The sequence below is a fragment of the Anomalospiza imberbis genome, chromosome 4 (genome assembly GCF_031753505.1).
Source record: "Anomalospiza imberbis isolate Cuckoo-Finch-1a 21T00152 chromosome 4, ASM3175350v1, whole genome shotgun sequence".
NCBI lineage: Eukaryota > Metazoa > Chordata > Aves > Passeriformes > Viduidae > Anomalospiza > Anomalospiza imberbis.
The window spans coordinates 68,522,701-68,546,454 of NC_089684.1; the positions used below are offsets into that span (position 1 = coordinate 68,522,701).

Consider the following 23,754-nt stretch of genomic DNA (forward strand, 5'->3'; position numbering starts at 1 on the left):
ATTGGCTGAACTCTCTTCTCCCAGAGAACAGGGCCCTAAACTGAACACCAGGATTTGATGTGCAGCCTCACCAGTGCCCAGCATAGGGAGATAATCACTGCCCTGGTCCCGCTGGCCACACTATTGCTGACAAAGTCATAGAGGCACTGGCCTTCTTGACCATCTGGGCACATTTTGGATGATGTTCAGCCACTGTCACCAGCACCTCCAGGTCCTTCTCTGTCATGCAGCTGCTCCAGCCACTCAGCCCTTGGCCTGGAGATCTGCAGGAGGTTGTTGGGGCCAAAGTGCAGACCCAGCACCTGCCTTTGTTCAGCCTCAGACCTTTGGCCTTGGACCATCCATCCTGTCCAGATCCCCTGCAGAGCCTTCCTGCTCTCCTGCAGATCAACACTCCCACCCAGCTTAGTGTCATCCCCAAACTGACTGAGGGTACCTCCCTCCCCCCATCCAGATCATCAATAAAGAGATTAAACAGAGCTGGCCTCAGAAATGTTCTCCTGGAGGACAGGAGTTGTGACCCTCCACCAGCTGGATGTGGCTGCATTCCCCACTGCTCCCTGGGCCTGGCCATCCAGCCAGTTTTTCACCCAGCAAACTGTGAGCCCATCCAAGCCATGAGCAGCCAGTTTCTCCAGGAAAACATGATGGTCTACTTTCCTAAAGTCTAAGTAGACCAGATCCACAACTTTTCCCTCACTTCACCATGTGAGGCACCCTGTCACAGAAGAACAGGGTGGCCAGCAGGACCTTCCTTTCCCAAGCCCATCCTGGGTTTGTCCTGTACCTGCAATGTGATCTGATCCACGACCTTCCCTGGGAACAGCCTTTAATATTTCCCTCTTAAGAAATGTCCAGCCATCCTGGACTCCTTTGCCCTCCAGGAAAGTCTCAGCAGGGATTCTCCCTCCCTAGAGATTCTCTCAACCAATCTTCTAACCAATCTTCTAGGCCAAACACTGCCCTCTGGAAGTCTGATGCAGAAGTTCTGTTGGCTGCCCTCCTTATTTCTCCAGAAATCCCAAACTCTTGTAATTTTGTGATTGCTGTGCCCCAAGAGGGCCTCTGACCATCATATCACCCACAAGTCAGTCTCTGGTTGAAACCAGCAAGTTCCACACACTCCAGGAACCTCCCAGACTGTTTCCTCTCTGCTGGGTTGCATTTCCAGCAGACATCTGGACTTGGAGTTCCCCATGGGAACAACAAAATATTTAAGAGACATCTTAAATGTGTCTTCTCCATTTTTTTTATCCAGTATCATGTTGAACTGTCAGACTAGGAAAATTTAATTTGAATCATCTTAACTCTCATTTGGTCAAATTTCTTGTCTGAGGAACATAACAGATCTTGGAAGGGGTGTTTGGACATTCAAATCCCACAGTATTATGAAGTCTTAGCCATGAAGTCTTAGCTGGCAAAACGTGAAGCTAATGAATTGATTAATGCTGTTATCAGAGTGGGCTTACCCTTAGAAAATTCAACAGATCAGGGCACTAATTTTATGTCTTCTCTGGTAAATGAGGTGTGCAAGCTGTTAAAAATTCTCCCATCACACAGAGTTTCGTATCAGCCAGAAACAGATGGGCTTGTAGAATAATCAAACATTTAAGCAGATGCTAAGAAAATTCATCAGCAGTGAACCAAAACATTGGGATAAATTGTTACCTTTTGTTTAGTTTGTCTATTGGGAGGTCTCTTAATCATCAATTGGTTGTTCCCCTTACCTTTCCAAAAATACTCAAGAGGCAGACGCTCTGAATTTGCGTTGTTTTCAAATTATCCGACATTTGGCAGCCTCACATTTTCACCCAGATAACATCCTTCATAATTATACTGTTCAAATATGTAAATCAAGGCCCCAATCCTGCAGACAGATCGACATGACTGGAAGGATATAACATGTACATGAATGACAGCAATAGTTTCAAACTGGCAATCTTTATGAAATATGGATGCTATGGATGGATGAAGCTGAACAATTCTCAAAACAAAAGCAGTGACATTGAAACAAAGGTGATTATTAGTCTCATTTATGCCCCTCTCAATCAACAACAGATTCCCTGCAAAAATTTAGAGTAGTGTTAGGACAGGGAACACACAGATTTACACTTATTGCTGTACCATGTGCGTTCATTTCCCAGATCTGAACATTTTTCAGCAGATCTGGGATAAGCCATTCATGGTCAACAGAAAACAATGTATTTTTATATTCAAGGTTGCTGGTTTAGGGTTTGGCATACGGGCTTGAACTGACCTGACAGTGACACAGTCATACTGCATCTGGTCCTGGAAACATAAATTTTCATGACAATATTTCTGGTGGCTCAGGTTCTTTCTCATGCTGCTGGGTAGTAGAATGTCATTTCATTGAGGTGTAATATCAAGCAGAAAAGTAGCTCTACTGTATTTTGGATGACTAACAAGACAGGAAATATAGCTAAATCTTTCAATGCAGCTATTTAATTTTCAGTAATACACTATATTTTACTACTCAGGAAACTACCCAGCCATGGTGAGACAATTTAGCTGATGATTAAAATGTCTGTAGAAATACCAATGAAACAGTGTCAAGGAAAAAAACATATATATATATATATGTACACATGTTCTCTAAGGGACTCAGTTCTGTTGAAAATTATGGACATGTAAAAAAACTGTAAAATTTGGCTCTGTGAATTCTCCAAGAATGTATTAAATTAGATTAATGTCGTGCATAGTTCAAATTATTTGCCTACTAAAGGTTGTTGGCAAAGCTCATAAAAATGTTGATCACCATCAAAATATCACAAGGAGATTTTGTGACTAAAAGAAAAAAAATGTTCTATATTGTTCTAGGATAAACCATTCAGGTTTCACTCTCTACCCAAAGAGAGATCCTGCCAACTTTTTTCTTTTACAAACATCACTTTTTTTTTTTGTTGGAATTTACAATTAATTAAGTTTTGTTCCAAATCATTGTAGAGAAATTAGAAGAATCAAGAACTTCCTCTCACCAATAGGCAACAATGCACCCGTTAAAATGGGATTATATTCTGTGTTAAATTATCAGGGAGAGATCAGAACTGTTCCCTGGCTGTGAGCTGGAAATGGAAATCAGACAGATTCAGTCCAGAAGTTATTTGCTCTCTTAATTAGTGAAGAAAAATAACCACAATAAGCACAACTTACCTCAGGGTCAGGATAGCTTCTCTATTGTCCATCATTGCCACATAAGTGATTCACTAAATTAAATTCTAGAAACTCTTGCTCAAAGACAGATTTTTAAATCTCTACAGGGAATTCTCTGGCCAGTGGTATGCAGCAGCTGAGAGGGTGAACAAGGGCAGGAGTCCCTTACATGACCCTGTTCAGTTATCCAGGAAAAAACAATCATCAGACCCCTTGAAAAGGTTGGATTTTTAGCTAAGTCAAGCCACATATTTCTTTTTTTTTAATGCTCACCCCATTTACCTATTTCCTCATTTTATGAGTTAATGCTGTGTTCAGCAGAGCTGGGTTTATTCCTCTTCTCCATGCCATATTCCTGTTCTCCTAAGAGGCTCTTGCCTTCATGTTGGATAATTCAGTTGGACTTCTCAGGCATCCTACTTTCATAATGGTTAACTTTTAAAACATAGAACTCAGCAAGTAAAAGATAAAACCAGAAAAAAAAAAAAAAAACAAAAACTGGGGTACTTGACTCTTTGCTTTAATGGCACATTATAAATTTTAATTTTAAATTCCCAGGAAAGTTATCTTTACTGTTAAGCTTAAGTGTTACTTCCAGATTAATATCTAATTTAAGAAGAGTTATCATTTTTCCTTTGTAGAAATTTTTTTTTCATCATAACAGCCTTCAAAGTAACTAAAAATATCCTTGTGATACACTGCAATAAATGTTTGCAGATATGAATCCCATTATAGTTTATGGTGATTAAAACATGAAATAGGACTTGGTATTTGGTCTTTGAGAGTTCTGCTATAATTTGAAGCAGACAGATCTAACAGCAAATAGTTGTATTTATGTCCTTTTTACCTAATGGCTTCAAACTGTGATGGGGATAACTATCATTTTTTTCAAAAGGCTACTTAGAAGATATCAGATATTGGGTTTGCTGTTATCGTCCTCTTTACTGTGGGTTTCTTTAACTATTCTTACCAATGCACTAGCAAAGAAGGGGCTGAGATAGTGGATGATGGATGTGTTTCCAAGAGAAGAGAAAACTGAGGACATCTGTCTTTCACAGAACATCTATATTTCTTTCCCCTGCAGCAGCATAAACACAAAAACATTAAATTTATTGTTAAGTTATGAAGACTGCAACACGGACCAGACTCTTATACATCAGATTGTTTATTTTATGGTCTTGTTTGTTTGATTTGTTGTGGTTTTGAATTGTTTTTTTGCTTGTATTTTTTTGTTGGTTTTTTTTTGGTTTTTTTGATGGTTGGAGGTTTTTTTGTTTGGTTGGTTTTTGCTGCTGTTGTTTTGGGATTTTTTTTATGGAAAAAATCCATATACATACCTCAATAGAAGAACCCAAAGGAGTGCCAGTTGTGATCTCAGGAGTGCCCTAGGCATGCCCATCAATCTGTACCTACCCCAGGCTGCAATCAGCTATAAAACACTCTGTACTGGGAAGATCTTTCTCTCACTGAGCCATTCTTAAACACTCCCACAGAAGCCTAATCAAAAACTAACACAGCTTTCCTCCTCAAATGTTCTGAGATATAAAGTGATTTCATTATTCATCTATGTAACTTTTACTTTGTACTGAGATGGAGTAGAACACCTTGCACAGACAGATAATTAAATGGGATTATTCTAAAATTCTTGATTAATGCCTTTCAGATTTTTCATGTGACTCTGACTCTGGAAATCTGTATCTTGGTTAACAGGTCCATTTTGAACATCTATTTAGTATTTGGTGGAACAAACCTTAATTTCAGGCAGAGGGGTTCAGTTGTTTTGCCAAGTGGACACATCTGAACTTGTCTGTCCTTTTCCATAATGTAGTGTTAAGTGGATATGGGCTGTAGGGGGCGGAATTAAAAAAAAAAAAAAAAACCCAACCAAAAATAAACCCTTTGCTAGCTGCAGAGTCACCACATGGAGCAGCTTCTTGTGCTGAGGGCTCCATGCCATGAATCCAGCCCACTGGAGACGGGTGGGAGTTTTTCAGGCACTGCCAGACAGCGTCGGCGTGGCCCCAAAACCCCACACTTGTGGTGCTTAAAAATACTTTCGACAAGGAGAGGATTGTGGCACGAGCTTTTTTAGGAGCTTCAGTCCAACCAACGCAAGCTGTGATAAGGAAGTGAGTTATTTCCTTCCACATCCAAATGCATGTGCCCAGGATAAAGAGGGAAACACATACAACTCTGGGATGGCAAAGTGGAAAAGTTTTAATTCTCCAGGAAGCTTTACAGCATCCCACAGAGAGCTCCAGTCACTTACCTGGGACTTCTCACCTATTTTTATTGTTACATAAAATTGATGCCAACATTTTAATACAAAGTTCAAAAATTAAGTTATTGACCATTTAAATATAAATAGGTTAAACCAAAGGAAATTAGTTTAAATAGATTGATTTGGTTACTTTTTTTTTTTAATGAAGCCACATGGATTTGAAGAAATTTACAGTAATGCTGGATTTCTTTAAAAAACACATTATAATAAAAAAATTCAATCTCAATGAAATTTCTTTTCCCAAAAGACAACTGTGTACCTAAAGGAAAACAAACAACTTACCATCTAAAATAGGAGCATATGTGGCATTTAGGGACATGGTTTTTTAGTAAGCACGGCAGTGCTGGGTTAATGGATGGACTCAACTATTTAAAAGATCTTTTCCAACCTTAAAGATGCTTTGATTTTATATCTTTGGCCAAGTAAGATACTCCAATGAGAGAACACAGAGTATTACACTCTATTTCTTCCTGTGCTCTCAGAAATTTGTTAATGTATTCTTCAGCTTTCTTTCAGTTTTCTCAAGGGTTATAAAATGACATTGGCAGTAGTGTTTATTTTAATGAACACCACACAGAACAAAACTGGCCCAAGTTCTCTGGGTATGGCTTATGAATGTATTCAAAAACCACTGGAGGAAATGGCCTCTCTAAGGAAAAGTAAAAATTCCCATTCATTTAAGAGTCTTTGTTCATGATGACAGTGAGAAAAATAGCTACAATATCAGCTTTCAAGATGCAGCCACTAGAAACAGGTGAACTGCATTTTGATTGGTGGATTTCTTTTAGGGTAACTGGTCAAGAAATCAAATTCCTACAAGATGAAGCTGGTTTTTCATGTACCAATTTTTGGCTGCAGAACATCAACATCTGGAAAATTTTATATGGGGCTCATGGGAATTTTTTTTTCCTCTCAGGAGGTCTTCTTGCAACTAATCTGGAATCGGGTTTGGGAGACAGTCTGAGTTATTTTTAAAATATAAATATTTAATGGTTGTTGTCTTTGTTGGGTTTTTTTTTGTTGTTTGTTTTTTGTTTTGTTTTGGTTTTTTTTTTTTTTTGGTGGGGGGAGGTATTTATTTCTGATAACCTTTCATCCAAGCAATTGCAGCAGACTGTGATCAATGTGCACAATTATTATTAGAACTGCAGTTGTTGTTACCAGGTCGTATCTTCTCCTATACAAAAATCCCATTAAATTTTAGTGAGGGAGCATGGCAGATTTTTTGGTAAGGTAGATTCACTCCATCCCCATAGAAACACATGTTTTTTATTATAAAATAATTAGTTCAAGTCTGAGATGCATTGAGTGATTTTAGGATGCATCCCAGTGGTTCTCTGTGCTATCAGATCCATTGTGGGAAAGGCTGTGTCTCGGTAGATAAATCAAGGAAGTAGAGTTTTTATTATAAAGCTTATAAATGTCTGCCTTTTACCACTTCATTGACATGTTGAAGGGAATATCTGCAAAAACTAAGTTTGACAATATTTCAGATTATGATGCTGGCTCATTCACACCCTGCCATGTTCAATACTGCAGTTTTAGAAGTTCAGGGTGTCAGAAACAGATGCATTCCACATTGAATGTGGAATATACACCCCTGTGAGCCTTATTGGCTCACAAACAAAAGCCTGTTGTTAAATCTAGAACTAACATCGTGCCAAAAGTGAATAATCTGAGATGGAGAAGACAAAGAATTCTGAAAGTTAAAGTTCCTATGGCAACACTGACTTGGACATCCTGCCACAAAAATTAATTGTTTCTCTGTTCCTTTATGGTAGGAGGTGCAGGTAGGGAGAACACTGCTGGAATAAACATGGTCAAACACCCACAGTCTTTCTGACTAAGTATGTTTTGATATCAAACAAGCCTATCAAGCCCAGGTTTTTAAATATGTTCAGAGAAAATGTGAATAAGAAGCACAGGGTTAAGTACTAATGCACAGATTCTGTGTGCTATCCTCTCATGGAGTATAAATCTCTTTTTATACACACACAGACACACCCCATCCAGCTTAATACATTTACTTACCATCCAATTCCTACACTGATTTTTTTCAATTTAAGAGATGATTTTGCAATTAGATACAGAGTTTGCTCTGTTCTTTTAATCTAATTTACTTCATTTCTCAGGAGGATTCTTTCCTGGAAATCAGCACTGATAAAGAATTTGAGAGGAGTTTACCTACCTGTAATTAATGACTTCCTGTATCTGAGGTGTGTTGCAATGTAAACCAAGAATAAAAGCCTCTTTACCAGGTATTTTTAATCAAGCTCTTGCAGTATTGATTTGTCTCCAGCAAGAAAACTGTCTCCATGATCCCAGAGTTCTGCTAAGGTTCTTAGAGAGAATTCAGTATGCTCAGTGTAAGACAGGCATGGGAAATATTAAATAAGTGTGATAAAAAGCATCTGAATGACAAATATTTTACAGCTGTAATTTTGAGGCACACAGTGTAAGTCTTGTCACCTGTACACCACTGCTTAAATCTTCCCTCAGGATTTTCTTTGTGCATGTCACCAAGACAGCTCCAGAATTATAATTTTAAAATATTTTCCATTAAAATTGCATGGTTCTTGACAAATATCTGAAAGCCTGTAGGATCTGAAAACCTCCTCATTTGCCAGCGTGCTTTGTATCCCAGGATGCTCTAATTCTATAAAATTTGGGGAATACTTTGGCCTTAAAATTTAAGATGAAACCTCACAGCCCATACTAGATCTTCATGCCAAGCCACAGATGTGATACTAATTTACACAAGCTTTGCCCATATTAACTGACCCATTATGATGTACATCCAAATCTTCATATTGTAAGATCCCTTTTCCAAAGGCACCTTTGCTCCCAGAGCCAACATTCTCTACTTAAACTATTCAAACAGCAGGACATTTTCTCCCAGTAGAAAATAATCTCTGCAGGATTTTATCACAATTCTTTGACACTAGTGAGAAACTGTGCAACCCAACAGGAAAATGAGTTGTGAACATCATACCTGGGACTGTTACACCTTCTCCAAATGATTATTTCTGCAGGATTAAACAAAGGTTAACGAAATACAGCACTACTGAAGCTTGAGTTCTTGTGTCAGTTGAGGACCTGGCTCCTTTCCCTGGTCTCCCCTCTCCTTCCCAGAAGTGTCAGCTGAAATGAGATGACAATTCCAAGGGCACCATTGACTTTTCAGCAAATGAGCAATAGCCCAGCACTGTAACTCCTGCCAGTGACTGCTAAGAAGGGGAACTTGGTTTTCTTGTGTTTCAGTAAGTCCTGAGATCTATGGACAGCTGACCTTCAGAGTCTATGAAAACTGTCCCTGCATGGATGGAAAGACCTACATTTACCTCCACGGTATTTCTGGATATGAGAGTTTAAGAGCAAACTAACCTTCCTTCACTGCTTTTCTGCAATGGCCCTTGTGGCCTCTTCTAGTGCAGGTCTCATGGCATTTGCCAGGAGTGGGGAAAATATTAAAATTTTATAAGGGGAATGCATTTGAGAGTGTCCTCAGAAATGTATGCATATTATCTCAACATAACCCATCTTTCGCAGACAGAGTTCTTCCTTGATAGGCTACAAAAATTGTCCTGACACAAGCACACAGGACTTGTGGACAGATGAAACTCAAGCAGTTTGAGCATACAGGCTTGGATGTACAGGGCTTTAAAGTTGTTCTCAGAACCAGGAAACCACATAAGCACTGCTTCCAAAACATCACTTCAGGCAAGAAAAGTAAATTCTGTACCTGTTTTCAAATGTCTTTCTTGCACAGAAGAGCTCATTTCCCTTGCTCCAAAGGATTACAATCTGCAAAGCAAAGTTTAAAGAGACAGTCCTTAAAAACACCACCTGCTTAAGAGAATCAACACATGAAATACAAAATAAGGAGGAAGAAAGCACCTCCTTCTTTGTGAGACAAGTGGTATTCAAAAAAGCAAATGAACAATTTCAAAGCATTTTTTGTCTGAAGTGTCTTTTAGACTGGTCAAATGGTAAAATCTCCTACCACTCCTTTAAGTGTTAGAGGTACTAAGCCTTAGATATACAGATCCAACTACCTTACTCTTCTAACAGTGTCAGATCTTGAAACAACTTTTGCCTTTAATATGTTAATATTCTCCAACAGCATGAGCATGGATATAAGCCCACTTTCCTTTATACCTCTCCTCTCTTCCTGTGCTTTATTGGATTCATGTGTTTTGGGACAAGAATGTAATACTAATAATGATCTCAAAGAGAATCTGCTAGGGCCACTTCCAGCTGATGCAGAGGTAGATTGAGGTACAATGTGTGGCCTCAAAAGGAAACTGTATTGTAGGACAGCACCTTCTAGAGAGACCTGTAAACTCAGCTTTGGAATTGCTCTGCAATGTCATTTAGCTTCTCAGCAGCTCTCAGACCTTGCAGAAATACAAGGATAATCAAAGTTACAGAGTTACAGGATGGTATCAGCATGATGAGTGTAGTATAATAGATCAGCTCTTTTCAGCCTGGAAGAAAAAAAAAAAAAAAGTGAAGAAGTACATGACAGATGCCATCAGTGGCACATGAAAGATAAAAAGATAACAAGTCGTTCATTGTCTCTTTCAATGGAATGAAATATAAAGCAGGCAGATCCAAAATAAGCATGCATTTTCAAAGTGGAGAGTTAAAAGAGTACTCATTGCCACAGGCAGTTGTGCATGAAACTTACAGAAGTATTGAAAAGGCAATTGATAAAGTTGAAGATAATAATAAAATAAATAATTCACTGTGGGCTATTATGTAAAGGCACTCCTGCTGGTTAGAGGGATTCTAAACAGAAATTTCATCAAACTGGGAGAAAACACTCAAAAAAAGGATCATAGCTGAATTCTCCCACTCCTATATTTTATTCCATTGGCCAAATATTGGTCATGTTGTGCCACAGAATACAAGGTCAGATACACATTTCCTCTGATGCACTACAGCCATCCCCTTAGTGTAATTGTGTGGAAAAGTACCAGATCCTACCTGGATATAGAAGGGAAAACTCCCATATTTTCATACCAGGAATAGATTTTTCTGAACGCTTTGCAAACTCATTTGAAATATTACTAAAGCATGCTCATTGATAAAGTGCACATGCCTTTTCCCATTTTGTCCTTGTGTAGATTCTGATTGAAAAAAACCTGAGCAGAAACTTTGTACATTAAGACTGTTCAGGACTTGGAAATACAGTCTCTTAATCCAGGGAAGAGATTATTTCAAAATCTTGATGATAGCCTTGTTGTAAACGGGTCAGGAGTTTCTTTTCTATATTAATGAAATGCAATTCCCAATCTCAGAGCATGGCAGAATTCTTTTGGTCCTGCCACCAAGCCTTGCTTAAAAAGTGTTGCAAAGGAACTCCCAATATAAGATTAAAGGGGTATGATGCTGAAAACTGAAAGCACAGAATGAAACACCGTCCCTACTCACCCCAGTGTGTCACTATTTTCAAAAGAGATAGAATACACTTGGAAATTCAATTTGAATACGGTGGCATTAAACAAAGTTACAGTTAACTGAGATCAAGTGAATCTTGTTTCTCATTTAAAAGAACCCAAGATCTTGTATTTCCCCTTTATAGAAATCTAGAATTTTTTAGACCTACCTCAGGACTGTCAAAATTATGTGAGGTGAAAAGTACAGGGCAATACCAGTACCTATTTTCCTTTTTGCTTGTTCTTTTCCCCATTTCTCTAAGTGGCTTTATCTGGAGTAAGTCAATATTGGGTTAGATTACACATAAGTAATTTTCAAAAATAAATTATTATTAAATATTTTTTCTTCATATTTACTGGCCCCACAACTGTTCATGTTATTTGGTTTCTTGCAGATCAGGTGGAATTCAAATAATGCCCAAGCTGGAGGCACAGTCACTCCATGGTAATGAGTTTTTTCTTGTGTAAGTTAAATCACTTCTATCATACATAACAAACCCTGCTGGTAGAGACATTTGTTAGTGATGGAACTGAATGTCCTCTACATGGTTAATCTTTAAAATGAATTCTTCAGCATTCAAAACACGTAACTGGTAAAATTGCAGTCATCTTGTAAATAAAATTGGGTCACAAGTCATAATATCCCTTACTTCTTAAAAAGTCCTCTACTCGTATGGTAACTGTGCACAGACTAGATTTATCCTGCTGTAAAAAGGGTACCAGGACCCTGAAAACTTTAGCTTAATTATTCTGTCATTACAGAATACAGCAGTGCTGATATCAAAATTAATACGTCTTCTTTTATGAAAATATCAGAGGAAAAATTTCCCCAAATGAGGCAAAAAAGAATTTCACATATCTCAATTTTTCTGTGGAGGAGGTTATTCAAATAGGTGTCCTGCTACAGAAAGTGCTAACAAATTACTTAACAAATTGCTGCGACTGTACATCTAAAGTTTTCCCAATGTCACATACTCAGCTCATGAACCAGTAAGTGATAAAATTATTGGACCTAATAAAGAAGCATTAGTTGAATTTCCATGAGCCAAACTGCACAGAATGATAAATCATCATGAGATACCCTTTGGCTTGAAGAACATCTTTAAATTTATGAACAGTCCAGCTATCAACTCAAAGCTAGCTCTTCAGGTTTCCATAAATTGGATGTTGGAAATTATAGACCTGCTCTTTAAAAATGACTCTGTTTGCATGTGCCTGACTTAAAACACCTCAAAGAATTCTGATGAGAAGGAGGGATTTTATTCTTCTCAATACCTTGTATTGTAAGAAGATAACTTAGGCCCAAGTGGTTGCCTAAATTTGTCAGCATTACAGTAATGACAGAAACTACCAGAATCTAACTTATCTGTGGTGTTACTATGAAGGCCAAAAACCTCAGGGTCCTTGGAATAATTTCTCATATCCCTACTCCCTCTTCTCTCTCAATTTTCCTACCATTTCTCCTCTTGCTCTTTTAATGAATCTTAATTTAACAGTTGAGGTGTGAACAGGGCCCCATTCTAAGTTTAAGTTTCTGCATAAAAAAAAAAAAAAAAAAAAAAAAAAAAAAAAAAAAAAAAAAGGTCATATGACCAGTTCTGTGCTTCCTGACAAAAACCCAAAATAACAATCTTCAACCTAGTGTGTCCCTGGACAAAAACTTGATCTTTTCATGTTCATACGTTGTGCATGGATCAGTCTTATTTATTAGCAGACAGGTAGATTCCTGCATTACAGCTGAAGTGACAGCTCCATTAGCATTCAAAGCAGATACTTATGGAATTGGCTGACAACAGAGTTCATGTTTATATGCATGGGATGCATTTCCACTTCTAACTATGTCATGATCTACAACATCAGCTAATGTGAAAATTATGCATTTAGGTTTAACACTGTGTAAATGCCAGATAGGCAGAATGGAAAAGTCCATTTAGCTTTTTAAGCACAGCCTCAAAAGGCAGTTTAGAATTTTTTGTTAGCAACTCCATTAATAATTTTTTTGTTGTTCTTTTATTATAGAAATGGGTAGAAAAAGCAATTTGACACTTTGAATACAATGAACAATTCCACCTGCTCTCCACTCTTTGCTTTTATTGCAAAAGGCTGTGCTTTTATTGCAAAGCTATTTGCTACAAATAGCCTTACTATAACATGCTGTGTTAGTATCTTTGCTGTAATAACCAAGGATGTTCATGTCACTACATTAACCACCATTCTCTGACCCTGAAGGGTTGGAAGTCTTTCCAAGACAAAGTATTCTTCTTTGTACAGAAATTATAAGTATAGTACTGCCTTTCAAGAAAGAAAAACATATTCCTCTGGGCTAACTTGCCCCATCCTGGTATCCTAAAAAACACACCAGCCACGCAGTTTCTACCCTGTTCTTAAAATGTAACTGCTTATAGGAGTTTATTTATAGAAGAATTGTCAGAGCATGAGGTTTAAAATTTTTTAACCAATGCTGTCAGCTGTAGAAGCACAAATGAAGGAGCCAAGATGGCACACTCCCAGGTTTGACAGCTGCTAATAAATCTCTGGAATTTCCATTACTCAGGTGAGTACCTGCACAGAGAACCACGACTGTGATGCAGCTCCTCTCACTCATTAAAATCTGTGTGCGAAGGAAATAAAACGATGTCTAAACCAGTCCATAAGCCAAAGTTTAAATGGACATTGTGAGAATATTTCTGAAATAAAAATAAGCTACAGTTGAAGTATCTACTGCGGGTTTAGTAGTAAAGAGTCTAGTACTCCAGTCTACTAAAGACTTTATTGGACTTGAGTGAAGCTGCAATGTAAGTGAAAATGTTTCTAGGAAGAGAAACAACCAAGTAAGAAGCATTCTGGCTAATGCACCTCAGACAAAAAAGGGTCAGGGGAAGCTAGTCTGCCACCCGTGCCAGTCTCAGCCATTATGCCAACTGGTCACCAGCAGAGTAAGATTGTTTTACTCTTTGGTTATACTGAATAATTTTTGCATCAATGCATCAAAATAATTGAATGCAGAATGTCTTGGTATTTCACCATTATTCCCTCTGATGAGCACATCCCTTTAGGGACCCCACAATAATCTACTGCTGCTATCACCACTAGTTTTACCTCTACCATTTGCAGAAGTAAAAGTGGGTTTGGGTTATTTAGGCAAAAATCGTGATTGTATAATCTAACTGCCAAATTTCTCCTCTGGAGGGGACAGTCCAGCCCTCTACCAGTGTGACTTAACTGATCATTTGTTCATGGAACATGGATATTCATGGGGAAAAAGAACCCTTTCCAGTAAAAAAGGAAAAAAAAATTCTGAGCTGGTATCTTAACTTCTAAGTCATATGAATTTTAACTTCAATACATGCAAATTAATATTTTTTGCAATATTTCTTCCAAAAACTCTGCAATTCCCTGCTTGCATGCAAACATGCATGGGCACCCTTAAGACAAATAAAGCATATTCAGTTGATTAATCCCACATCTTTTATTTTCAGTTAATGGATAGTAAATCCACACCTTTTTGTACTTATGTTAGTGCATAAATAAACAAAATTGTTCCTACTTAGAATTCCAATTCCTGAGATTTAAAGAACTCCCTTCACAAATAACCTTGATTTCAAGGCTGTTAAATTCAACCTAGGGCTACACAACATGCATTATTCATTTTCCCTATGATTGTTAAAAGTGATTTAATCTGTTTATAAAGGGGGAGTTCAATTTTATTTAACTTTTCTTGACAAAGAACCCTATGCAGCAGAATGTTTTACCTTGGAATTGTCACCCTTGACTCTTAAACAGAATCCAGAGAAAAAAAAAGCCTCTCCTCAGACATAACAACAGTCATATGTCATTTATTATTGGGCTTTATAATCATATTTTCTACCCGTTATTAATTTGTAATTAAGAAGCAATGAGAAAAACTTATTGCAAGGTTTCATTTCTGCCTCAATTAACATTTTAGATTTTGCTTTGGGGTCCTCATTACAAACAAGTTGTCAAGCTAAATAATGTGGCAAGTTATCTATATTTAGCAACCTATAATTTTAGCTTGTGTTTTACTGGTTGAAAACATGAGCAACTGACATCACTGCAGACAACAGGAAAGAAGAATGAACTAATATTAAAATCCCCAATAGCATGCATTAATATTCTGTGATTAAATCCCTCTGCCTGGCCTTTCTTTGAAAAGACAAAGACTTCCAAACTGATTAAACCTAGAGGCAAAGCTGTTTTCATAGATGTTGTAAAAATCCCCAAGCTGCCCTAAACTTTAGTCTAAAATTTGGCTGCAATCAAATTTTTCTTAGTCATGTACCAGCTTGGAATTCTTCCAATTTCATTCCTCAAAATCTGATAAACCTGGAGTCCAGTTTTTTTGAATCAAAAGTGTGCTTGCATTTTACCTGACTTCATCAGATGTTCTAAAATTGCTCTAGAAAACAGAGTTCTGTTTATGCTGCTGAGTTCAGTGAGCTTTGCTGTGAGAAATCAGCTATTGTACACTTCTGCTCTGAGTGGACAACAGCCCACCAGGAGTACATTCTAATTAATTCCAACCTTAATTGGCAATTCCTTAAGCTTAGCTGTGCCATCAATTAAGTTTAATATTACCCAGGAATCCCCCGATGTGTTCACAGGTACAGCCACATATCTCCTTGCTTTAGGCCTTATTGCTACAACTTCTGAAGCAGAAAAGAGCTCACAAATATATGGTGGGTAAAATGCAGTCAGTCAGAAACAATCACAGCAACTTTGATGCCAAAGAAGCTCAAAAAAATCTGTGCAGAGGTTAAAAGCAGCAGTCTAGATCTGGAGAAGTCAGCTCTGCTCCGATTCATCTGGGGTCACTGCAAGCTCCACTCCTGCTTTCAACACCACAAATACTGAATTAAGGACTACATCTGTACTCAACATTTTCCCAAGCTGCTGAAAGCTTTACATGCTCGATGCAATTCCCATCATAATTTTCCCTCAGAACTAAATAAATCTGGAAGTTGGTTTGAAGCCTCATTTCTGAGAACAGGGACCATACTTTAGAGTAATTTTTGCACTTTAATTATTCCAAATGGGAGGAAATAATTTCATTTAAGATACTAACAAGAGTTAGAAATCCTCATTGGGTCAATGGCAGGACATGGCACTACTCAGTTTGACTTACTGAACACAAAAGTGTCTTCTTATTATGAACTGACTGATTAGTATAAAAAAGGAATTAAAATTATTACTGGTTGAGATATTTTTGAGGTGGATTCTGACTTCCCTGTCCAGATAGATACAGAATATATCCACCCTTGATAACAAAAAATATTACAAAAAAACTACTTCTAAATATAGAATTAACATTGAAACTGTTTTTTTTTCCCATTATTATCTGCAACTACTGTAAGCTGACAAACACATGGGAGATATCCAGTGTTTTTCCAAATACCATTTTTTAATACTTGTAATAAAATTTTTTATGTGAGATGTTGACATAATTGCTTGCAGATACAAATTAAGAAGTTATTTCCTAAGCTGTGCAGAACTGAAATCCTATGGCATAAAAGAAGGAGTAAATAAATACTGCAATATATTTTGCAGAACATTTTAATGCACTGTGTGTCCCATAAATCAGAAGAAATGCACTACTTCCCTTGCTTCCCTGGATTTAGTCCTACAGAACGTAGGGTTACCTAAACTTCAGTCCTGCCCTGAACTTAATCCTTTGTATTTTATCTCTAAAGGTTTCACCAAGTGTATGAAATATGGCATTGAATCATACTGGGGATGATGGGGGAAAAAAGAGCTTAAAAGCTAGAACTGGATAAAGCTAAATCAAGCCAATGAGCACCATAAAATCTGCTTGAAGTCAAAGTGCTTTTGTCACTGCCTTCTTGGCAGTGTGATATTGCAAATATTCAAAAGTTGAATCCTTAGAAATAACTAGAAAATGTCTCCTGTCCACAGCCAGATTTCACAGAGGAAAGTTGTTTCTTTTTTACACAGGCAATGTTTAACTCTCCTGATCTGCCTAGCTGCAAATATCTGAACATCCCTTCAGAAGAGGTTTGTGAGACTTTCATGAGTATAATATTATATTATTGACAGGCTGTTCCCACAAGGTTCCCACTGCCCCTGAAGAATACCTTTCAAAAAGCAGGTCTGGCTGCTGAATTGTTGTGGATTTATACTTAATAACAGGCATTTTGCAAAGCAACATAAAATTTCAAATAAATCAGACCAGAATGATTGCTTGACCTTGAATCAAAGTTCCCTAACAGAGCTTCTGTCCACACGCCCAAACTCTCTTTTTTCCTCAGAACTGTCAGAATAGAGTTTCCTTCTCTTTTGAACCAGTAATAGTGGTTGGCAGTAACTCTAAGCTGCAATTCTATGCACTTAGAACTCAATCTCCCTTTTAAGCTCAAGAACGAGCGGGTTATTCAATATTTCTGTCATAAAGATCCCTCCAGGCTTTTTCTGTAGATACAATGTCCAAAAGAGCAGTGCTGAAGATCTCATCACAGCTCAAAGACTTCTAATTCTAACAATGGAGTAACATCCAACCCATATCAACCTCTACATACCTTATATTGCCAGTCTTTGGACCATCAACTTGGCTGCTCACTAACATCAAGATAATGAGAAATAAACTGTGTCCTGAATATCCAAGTGTGCTTCCTCAGGAGCAGCACACTTATGCAAACCTCTCATAAAACACAAAGTAATTTCTTCACAAGAAAGCGTAAGGAAGTAAAAGAGAACATACAAATGCTGCAATATCCATTGTCTGCTACTTAATAAAGCAAAAAGCAGCTAAAGAAAAGCAGGTATAGTTTACCTACCTCTTGTTGTAGCCATGTGCTAGAACAGCAAGGAGATGCAGAGCTTGAGTTCCAACTTCCACTTAAAACATTGGCAACCAAGCTGGCAGAAAAACTGGGTTCTCTCTTTTTTGTAATTCTGATTATGCCAAAATCAGGCTAAAGCAAACAAAATAATTGCTAGTAACTGAAGAATAAAAAAAAAAAAAAAAACTTGATTTTCTGGAAGCATTAACATCACCTTTCAGGGTGCTTGAACTCAACTTTAGCCCCCAGACCAGGTTTTGGAAGTGATCTGTATATCCTAACCACACTGCCCATCATCTGGTGATCCACAGTAGGTAAAAAGAGTGATGTAAACTTTATTTATGCAAAACTACAGAGGAGACTATGACATTGACCATAGAGTTAGTCTAGGAAAAAAAAAAAGTCAGATAAGATTAATCACTATATCTTAATTTATTGATGTTGTCAAATATGCTTTCAGAGCATAACATTACTATGAACTTGCTTCACCCTAATACAACCAAAAGAGGTATCTCCAAATGTCATTTTGAAGAGAAAATTATGACATTCCACATATTCAACAATGTCTTATGCAATTCTAAATTTCTTTAGTTGCCCAAACTATCAATTCAAATAAGTTATTTATTTGAAGTTATAAACTTCAAGTAAATTAGTTTTTTGTAGTTATTTGATGTTTTCTAATTAATACAGTAAATCAGGAAGGAAAATAATAATACATTATATTATACAGGTTATTTTACTCAGATCATGAAAAAAATCAAACCAATTACCATGAATCAAGCATTAGATGCACTTTTCCTTTTGATTATGCATCTGCTATCCAGCTTGATAAGACAAGAATCATCAGATACAAAGGCGTTATGTCGAAAATAATCGTAATTAAGATTAACATAGCCAGAAGCCAACCCTTCATTACAGCACTGAAGAAATTTCATGTTAATGAGAAGGCACATCTTCTAAACAGACAGTTTCACAGCTTTAGAAAATAAGAACTCCTTTTCCTTCCAGGCAAACAAACAACAATGACAAAGTAATTTTCCAAGTTCTGAGGTCATGCCAGGACCTGTCTACAGCTACTATATCTGAATTACCAGATCACTTCTCTTGCTTTAGATTTGGATTTCAGATCTATTTCACTTGCAGGCACCACAATGAGAACCTTGTTATTCCAAATGGTAGTTGGCACTTCATTCTGCAGTTTTATTTCTTATTTGGATATTGCATAGAAGACAGCTGCAAATTAGGAGTAAATATATCATGCTATGAATTATTACTATATGCCTATGCTTGGTTCTTTGATTGTAGAATTTATAAAAGCATAGTGTTTAATATGAATTCTTGTTCTCATCATATTTTTACTATTCCCACATTCAGCTACGATATGTTGTTACCCAAACTGCATATGAAATTTTCTCCATAGTTTGGTTGTGCATTTTTGTTTGGTAGGTTTTTCTTTTGTTGTTGCTCCTGTTGTTTTTTGGGGTTTGTTTTTTTCTTTAGATTATAGCCAAAAAGATCCTATGGAAGAACACACCAAAAATTTAATGAAGTCAAGGTAAATGACATCCAAAAAACAACCGCAAAAATTTACCTACAGCTTACACTTAAATCTGCACTTCCCATTGGAAATCATCTTCCTTTTGCTCATACACCTGATTTTGACTTTCAAGAACAATTATTAGATACTTTTCCAAGGAATTTAAATTTAAAATATTTATATCCTTTTCATGTTCTTTTCTGACACCTCACTCATTAACAAGGTGAGCACAACAATTGTCATTTTTCAGTCATTAAAACCCTCCTCATTTCCATCTGTTGGTTCCAAACCTTATTAAATACTGGCAAACCCATTCATAGCCCTGAGAGATTTCAGTTTTATACAGGAGTATCTTTCCCATTAAAAGAAATCTCTCAGAGTTGTTGCCCAGCTTCACCCAGCTGGTCTGCAGTTAGACTGGATAAACATCAAGGTTAAAAATTCTTTTTTGTAGAATCACAGAATGGTTTGGGTTGGAAGGGACCTTAAAGACAATTTTCTTCCAACCCCCTGCCATGGGCAGGGACACCTTCCACCAGACCAGGTTGCTCAGAGCATCCTCAAACTTGGCCCTGAACGCTTCCAGGGATTCACTGCTGTTCAATAATGCAGCCTTTTCTGACCTGCACCACCCTCATAAAAATCAGTGAAATACTAAAGAACATTTGGACCTCAGTAAATTGCTCTTTCTAAAGACACACAGAACTCACAATATGAGACCACAGTGCCATTTCTAGACAGGGAATACCTCTGCTGTTATTACTCACGAAAATAGCTAATTATTTTCTGGCAAAATTCAAGACTAAATAAGCTGGTGAAACTGTCCTAGTTAATTTTTCTTATCTTTTTTTGCAGCCCTGATAAACTGAATTTAGTGCAGCAGGAAATATCACATAGGTACCTATTAAGATCTCACATGTGAAAGAGATTAGATTTAGATAAATGAAGATTAAAGCAGATTTTGCAAACATAGATCTACTTTATATTTTGTAAGGAGGTACAGATCATAAATACCAAGGCAACACAGATATATCACAGGATTAGAATACTACTACCATGCTCAGTTACTGAACTAAAAATAAAAGATTTCCATACCATAACAAATTACAACTTCCTGAATAACTACCATCAGAACTTGGGGAAAAAAGATAGAGAAAAAGTAAATCTCATAAATTTCAAGCAGAGATTTACGCAGTTAGATTTCTATTCCTAACTTCTTTAGATATCCATCTTTAACCTTTTTCTACTACCAGAATGAGAGTTTCTAAGGAAATACAGGCTTTTGGAAAGAAAATACCTACAGAAATATTCAAGCACTTCTACATTTTCTCTCTTTTCTTCTCCCTTCTGCTAGTATCCCTAAGTGCTCAAAAAATGCTTTAGTGAGCTGCTCTGTATTATATAGGGACATCGACTTCTCCCACTTCCAGCAGGCTCTACTTGCTAATTAGCCCTTAATTAAAATGAGTTGCAGCTGGTTTGACACTCCCCTCTCCCCAACCTCAGTGCCCTGTTTCTAATTTCAGAACTAATAAAAATTCCCACCAGCCAGTCTGGTCTGGTCTCTCTTTCTTGAGAGAGTATATTCAGCATTTCTTTAGCGCTCTTTCCTCTTCCTCTTCTCTGTTTGTCTTCTAAGCACATAACTTTAAGAATAGATTTTGCTTCTTGTTGGGTTTTCTTTTTTCTTTTTTTTTTCTTTCCCTTGTACAGTGATTTATATTTTTTTTTTTTTTTTCTTTTCTCCAGCTTTGAAACTTGTTTCAGTTGTTGATTTGATGAGGCTTTAGGCTGGAATAGACTGAAAGCCCAACAATAAAATCTTGCTAAGGGCGAGTGCAGATGTGTTACAAGGTTCCCAGATACTGCTGCCAACACATTTTAACTGAGGCTTGTGGTTTCTGTTATTCCTGCTTTTCCACTCAATTGAATTAAATTCCATTTGGATTTTGTGATGAGGACAAACATCCACAAAGGATGAAACCAAAGCTCACAAACTTGATTTGACCTTCCCTGGATTTGCAAAAGTCTGCAAGGATGAAAAGGCTGGGCAGCCTCTTCTCTCCCTGTTGTGACTATGTCTCACCATGTAAGTGAATAAATATCACTGAACAAGCCTCATTTCAGCTTCCTTGTTATCTTCCTGACTCACCCTTCTGAAAGTTAATCTGATCTAAGCCAAGAGACACATTAGGGTCTCCAGAAAATGTTCTGAAATGGTTACTATACCAGAAAAACAGAGATGTGAGCAGAGTTTTAAAGAAAAAAAAAAGAAATCTGGAAGGGAATGTGGGGGGAAAAAGAAGTGTATGGATACATTAACTTAGTTCTGAGTGAGCAACTTGAAGTCATGGCTTGTGTATTCTCTTAAAAAATGATATATTTTCTACTTAAATACAACCAATAACAGAATTCAATCCACTGGGCATGACAGGTACAAGAAGGAGAGGCAAATAATGGCTGCATTCTTTTATTCTCCCCAGAAGGGTAGATCATATTAAGCAAATAATATTTGAAGATCTTCTCTGCTTCTGTATTGGCAACAGGAATGTCCATGTCTCCCTTGGACATCTCTATATACACAGTATGACCACTGCAGTTTACCTCTCTGCTGTTTCCAGAACTTCCAAAATGGTTTTATCTCCGTTCTTGGAGCATCTGGATCCAGATTATAGTTTTATTGATTTATTAAGTTTATTTTCTGTCTTGCAACCATGCTCATGTTTCTCTACAATTTAAAACTCAGAGGTTTGGGATTTTTTTTCCTTGCCCTTCACTTGTGAACTGAAGCTCAAAAAAATCATTGAATAGGCTGTTAGGGGGAAAAAATTAAATATTTTGTGTCAGATTCATTTGTTTGAATTAAATTTTAAGACAAAATGTCATTGCATCTATTCTGGGAAAAAAAAAAAGAAGAAAACTTCCTTCTGAAAATATAAGAATGCAACAACAACAAAAAAATCCATCTTTCTTATGCCCTGATAAATGCTTCCTTCCCCATGTGTGTTTCTATCTATGAATCTCCCATGAGTTCAAAAAGTCAGAACAAAAATCCTAAATAATAAAGCTGATTTTAAAATATGTTTGTAAAAAGAACCTAACTTTGAAAAACTGCAGGTTCAGGGATGCCTTCAGTTCAGGTTCAATTTACAGAGAATATTTCATGACACCAAAAATTTCTTTATTTCCAATCAGCTTTCTAAATAAATGCAATGAATTTTAGCATTTGTCATGCAGAGAACATATTTTTTTTCTGCATTTAATGTTCAAAATCCCAGGTTTTGCCCTTACTGATGATCATCAGCTGTGGTCACTTTACTGGTGTCATCTCCATACCTCAGGAGATTTTACTTTGAGTCTGAAGCAGAAGTGCTTAAAGTTGCATCTGGAGGCAGTTTGGTGTTGCCAGTGATAGTTCCAGTGCAATTTCTCCCTCCCAGGATATGTTCAAAGGTTGTTTCAATTTAAAATGTCCTCACAAATGGAAATCCCAGATCCCTCTGTGACCGGGCACATTCCAGATGCGTCAAGACCTACGAAGTTGTGTGCTGACTTTTCTCTATAGTACTTTTTTCTCTTTTCACAGCCACTGATACTTTTAATAAATTAACTGAGCTATTTTAATGATATCCTCTAAAGATTCTCATGTTAGGTGATGTTGAACCCTGGGTGTGCAGTGCACAATGCACAGTCAAAGGCTGGATGCACCCCCTGCCTTATGTCCAAATATCCATCGGGCTGAGGAATGTTCTCTCCTGCTTTTCCTTCCCAGGGACTTCTTTACAAACATAGTCCACTGAATGACAGATCCTGCTGGCTGCAGGAGAAGTTTGACTGAAAATTCAGCAGTTGAGCAAAGACTCCGCTTTCACCTTCCAGAAGTTAATCCTAAACTTTATGATGTTAAAGATAAATTTTCTGTAGGAAGTTGACAGGTTTTTGACACCTTCTGTCTGTCTGAAGGAAATGATGGCAGTAAAAAGATGCATGAATTTAACTCCTTATTGGAAACATAGAAAAATGTCTTTGAATGGAAGAATACTGTGCTTTTGAGAAAAAGCGGAACTTGTAAGAAACAGAAATGTCTCGTTCAGCAGATGATCAAACTTCCCATTGTAAGGGAATGAAGAAAGATGTTACAATCAATGTTAGGACTTGCAGTGAATATATGGCTGAGATAAAAATGCATAATGGGAAAATAATAATATTTTTGCTTTGTTGTTCTTTTTTTTTTCCCCAGCACTCTGAAATTCAGGCAGCTAGAAAACACAAGAAGATGTAAGACTGCCCTGCAGCTCCAGTAAGTTTAGTCTCATGTTACTTTCCTGTAAATGTCCCTGAAGGTATAAGACAGTGAGCAATCAGCCCAGAAAATTACTGGATTCACTTTTTGTGATTCACTTTGTGTGGCCAGAGGGGGATACTTCGTTAAAGGACAATGAAAAATAGAAAGTGTAATGAGATCCTAAGCTCCTCTTTTAGCCATGCATGTCATGGTAAAATATTAGT

At 37.2% G+C, this 23,754-nt stretch overlaps 2 long non-coding RNA genes across 2 annotated transcripts; both read right to left on the bottom strand.

The window, feature by feature from the left end:
- Nucleotides 1-346: 346 nt before the first annotated feature.
- On the bottom strand, nucleotides 347-8,744 carry LOC137473203 (uncharacterized). Its single transcript, XR_010998652.1, has 3 exons — nucleotides 8,445-8,744; nucleotides 3,454-3,606; nucleotides 347-2,063 (listed from the first exon to the last, which is right to left on the bottom strand). It is a non-coding gene; the product is annotated as an uncharacterized lncRNA (long non-coding RNA).
- Nucleotides 8,745-9,879: 1,135 nt separating this feature from the next.
- On the bottom strand, nucleotides 9,880-20,596 carry LOC137473487 (uncharacterized). Its single transcript, XR_010998846.1, has 3 exons — nucleotides 20,547-20,596; nucleotides 17,703-17,840; nucleotides 9,880-9,939 (listed from the first exon to the last, which is right to left on the bottom strand). It is a non-coding gene; the product is annotated as an uncharacterized lncRNA (long non-coding RNA).
- Between the last annotated feature and the right edge of the window lie 3,158 nt (nucleotides 20,597-23,754).